The 916-nt window shown below is 38.9% G+C and overlaps 1 pseudogene; it reads left to right on the top strand.

Moving 5' to 3' along the window:
* Positions 1-335: 335 nt before the first annotated feature.
* Positions 336-473, top strand: LOC145296388 (U2 spliceosomal RNA; annotated as a pseudogene).
* The last annotated feature ends 443 nt before the right edge of the window (positions 474-916 follow it).

Genomic DNA, 916 nt, shown 5'->3' with positions numbered 1-916 from the left:
AGTGACAAGGATGACCGACGACCCCCACAATCTCCCGTTTTGTGTTGGCCATGTGCCTAAGTTTTTTGTTCATTGTTGATTTTCACTATTTTAACATGAATAAATGATGTAATATCTCAAACTGTAGTATCTGTACCGACAGATACTGCAAGCAAAGGCCATATGTTGGGGCAGCCTCACATATAAGACCTTGGTCAATGTAGGGGCAACCCTCCATACCAATTGTCACTATCCAGCTCCCCTACTCCCCGGGAAGTTGGCCTCCATTTCCCCTTCACTCCTCACATTAAAAATCGGCCTTCTGCCTAATTTGCTCGGTGGGGGAGCAAATAAATACCCTTTTCTTGGCCTTTTGGCCAAGATCAAAGTGTAGTATCTGTTCTTACTACATGCTGTACTTATGTTTGTAGCTTTGTGATATAAAGTGAGGGATCACTTTTCTGTATTAATTTAGTGTAAAATTATCACCCACTTTACAGCGTCATTCTCAAAGCAATTCAAGTCATTCTCCAGACCATTCAAGTTATTTTTGAAAGATTCCAGTTATTTTTTAAGCATTCAAGTCATTCTAAAGGTTATTCAATTCATCCTTAAGTTCATTAAAGTCATTCTAAGTCATTTACTTTTTATTTATTTAAGTAATTCCAGCCCATTTTTCGGTCATTTTTGTTTATCCTTAAGAATTTCATGTCAATCCTACATTCACGCATTCATTCATTACACGAGAGCCCGCAACTAATAACTAAAGTGTTCTGTGCAAAATCGTGATTACAACCGTCCGTCTAATAAGACAATGGCGTTCTGCATCTAGTCTGGTATATTGCAGCTTCTGCTGTGGTTATAAAATTGAGTTGCCTTTCCGGATGCAGGTCTGATAATGAGGTCTATATTTGCCTAGTTACCAGGGCTCTCTTTC

The sequence above is a fragment of the Euprymna scolopes genome, chromosome 16 (genome assembly GCF_053919585.1).
Source record: "Euprymna scolopes isolate OS-2025 chromosome 16, ASM5391958v1, whole genome shotgun sequence".
Classification (NCBI taxonomy): domain Eukaryota; kingdom Metazoa; phylum Mollusca; class Cephalopoda; order Sepiida; family Sepiolidae; genus Euprymna; species Euprymna scolopes.
This window is presented reverse-complemented; position numbering and strand designations above follow the sequence as displayed.